This window comes from Schistocerca piceifrons, chromosome 8 (assembly GCF_021461385.2).
Source record: "Schistocerca piceifrons isolate TAMUIC-IGC-003096 chromosome 8, iqSchPice1.1, whole genome shotgun sequence".
NCBI lineage: Eukaryota > Metazoa > Arthropoda > Insecta > Orthoptera > Acrididae > Schistocerca > Schistocerca piceifrons.
Window position 1 is genome coordinate 256,463,566 of NC_060145.1, and position 3,353 is coordinate 256,466,918.

At 43.0% G+C, this 3,353-nt stretch overlaps 1 pseudogene; it reads right to left on the bottom strand.

The window, feature by feature from the left end:
• Positions 1-2,688: 2,688 nt before the first annotated feature.
• Positions 2,689-2,805, bottom strand: LOC124712842 (annotated as a pseudogene).
• Between the last annotated feature and the right edge of the window lie 548 nt (positions 2,806-3,353).

Genomic DNA, 3,353 nt, shown 5'->3' on the forward strand with positions numbered 1-3,353 from the left:
GTGTATGGAATGTATGAGTCTGGCGACATACCATCTGACTTTCGGAAAAATATCATCCATACAATTCCGAAGACTGCAAGAGCTGACAAGTACGATAATTATCGTATAGTCAGCTTAACAGCCCATGCATTCAAGTTGCTGACAAGAATAATACAGACGAATGGAAAAGAAAATTGAGGATGTGTTAGATGACTATCAGTCTGGCTTTAGGAAAAGTAAAGCCACGAGAGAGTCAATTGTGAGGTTGCGGTTGATAATGGAAGCAAGGCTAAAGAAAAATCAAGACACGTTCATAGGATTTGTCGACCTGGAAAAAGCGTTCGACAGTGTAAAATGGTGCAAGATGTTCGAAATTTTGCGAAAAGTAGGATAGAGCTATAGGGAGAGACGGGTAAAATACAATATGTACAATAACCAAGAGGGAATAATAAGAGTGGACGACCAAGAACGAAGTTTTCGGTCTAAAAATGGTGTGAGACAGGGATGTAGACTTTCGCCATTATTATTCAATCTATACGTCGAATATGCAATGATGGAAATAAATGAAATGTTCAGAAGCGGCATTAAAACTCAGGGTGAAAAGATATCAGCGATACGATTCGCTAATGACATTGCTACACTGAGTGAAAGTGAAGAAGATTTACAGATCTGCTGAAAGGAATGAACAATCTAATATGGAGTGCGGGTAAATCGAAGAAAGTCGAAAGTAACGAGAATCGCAGAAATGAGAACAGTGAGAAATTTAACATCACCATTGATGGTAACGAAGAAGATGAAGTTAAGGAATTCTGCGACCTAGGCTGCAAAATAACCAATGACGGACGAAGCAAGGAGGACATGAAACGCAGACTAGCAGTGGGAAGAAAAGAAGTTTCTTAATATCTAACATAGGCCTTAATTTATGGAAGACGTTTCTGGGAATGTACCTTTGGAGCACAGCATTGTATGGTAGTGAAACATGGACTGTGGGAAAATCGGAACAGAAGACAATCGAAGCATTTGAGATGTGGCACTACAGAGGAATGTTGAAAATTAGGTGGACTGATGAGATAGGGAATGATGAGGTCCTGCGCAGACTCTGAGAGGAAAGGAATATGTGGAAATCAATGACAACGAAAAGGGACAGAATGATAGGACATCTCTTAAAACATCAGGGAATGACTTCCATGGTACTAGAGGGAGCTATAGAGCTGTAGATGAAGACAGATATTGGAATACATCCAGCAAATAATTGAGGACGTAGGTGGCAAGTGCTACTCTAAGATAAAGAGGTTGGCACAGAAGACGAATTCGTGGCGAGCCGCATCACGCCACATGTCGCCTTTGGCTCTTCTCCAGACATAAGCAATGAATATTTTCGCCCGTAACCGGACCATATCTGACGCGAGAACGTCGTTCTGCCACTGTGTGTACACAATGGCCACCTGCCCCGAAGGCGCCGCCTAGCATACTCCTGGCGCCATAGCAGCTTCGACATATTTTCGCGAGAGGCATCTTATTCCTGGCGTCCCACAAGCGACGGTTTACCATTTACGAATATTTTAGGATAACTAGGGCGTGGTCGTTCTGAAGCATGGCGGCTGTTAAATTTCCAGAAACACATGTGCTGTAAATACTACAGGCCATAAGCACTGAAAGACAATGACACAGGTTACCCTAGTGCCATAAATACAATACGTCCGTGCCCTGTTGACATAAATCCATCCGTTGATCAAAGCATAACACACCGAAATAGGTAGTCCTAGGTGTAGTAAACGTCACTGGTTACAGTAGTTGCTGATCCAACTGTATCACATAAACTACTGACAACCCCTACCTGAGAATTTGGAGTGTCGTTATAAATACGTGACAGGCGCGAGAAACGGTGGTGAACGCTCAAAAAATCATAAACAACATCGTGTGTCCGACTTAAGGTCTAGAAGCACAATAAATGCTGTTAAATATTCTCAAGATACGTCAATAATTTATCATACAGTAACAGCAGCAGATGCAGAAAAGAAATTTCAGGAGCTGTTAAAAGACGACAGCTTGGCATTCGAAAAGGTAAAAACACCAGTACGACACTTCTGACTGTGAGCTTGAAAATGGAAGCAAGACTTCATAATAATCAAGACACGGTGATAAGATTTTTCGATCTAGAATAAGCGTAGGAGGTAACACCAAAAATGGAAGACCAAGAAAAAATGCTCGGATTAAGCAAGGTGTGAAACAGGGATACTGTGTTTCGTCCTCTACTGTTCATTTGAAGCACCGAAGAAGTAAAGTCGGAAATAAAAGAGAGGTTCAAGAATGGGATTACAGTTCAGGACTCAAGGATACCAATTATAAACTCTCTGGTGACACTGCAATCCTCAGTGAAGCTGAAGAAGAATTGCAAGATCTGTTGAATGACATGAACGGCCTGATGAGAATAGAATATGGACTGACAGTAAACGAAAGAAAGATGAAAGTAATGAAGAGTATCAGAAATGTGTATAGCGAGGAGAGCACTCCGTCTTCAGGCCGCAAGTGGCCCGTCGGGACCATCCGACCGCCGTGTCATCCTCAGTTGAGGATGTGGATAGGAGGGACGTGTGGTCAGCACACCGCTCTCCCGGTCGTTATGAATGTTTTCTTTGACCGGAGCCGCTATTATTCGGTCGTGTAGCTCCTCAATTGACATCACGAGGATGAGTGCACCCCGAAAAATGGCAACAGCGCATGGTAGCCGGATGGTCACCCATCCAAGTGCCGGCCACGCCCGACAGCGCTTAACTTCGGTGATCTCACGGGAACCGGTGTATCCATTGCGGCAAGGCCGTTGCCTGTATAGCGAGGAACTTAACATCAAAACTGATGGTAGACGAAATTGTGGAATTCTGCAAAGTTGAAAGCAGAATAACATGACGAGCAAAACAAGAAAATTAAAAGCAAACTAGAACGGGAAAAGAGGGCATTCCTGACCAAAAGAAGTCTTTTAGCACGAAACTAAGGCATTAATTGGAGAAATAAATTTCTGGGAATGCGCTTTTGGAGCACGGCATCATATGGTAGTGAAACATGAATTGTGGGGAAAATGGAACAGATGTGGTGCTACAGAAGAATGTTGAAAATTAGGTGGACTGATAAGGTAAGGAATGAGAATAGACCAGGAAAGGAACATACGGAGAAGAAAGGGCAGGCTGGTATCCCATGTGTTAATACGTCAGGGAATAACTTCAGTGATACTAGAGAGGCCTGTGAAATTAAGAACTGTAGGGGCAGACAGAGACTGATACTCTTAGATGGAGAGAGAACGTAAAGTACTGAGAACACCGTGTCTAGATAACTATAAGGCAGTGATTCTCGCTTGTGTTTGGTTTCCCCCTTGAGGA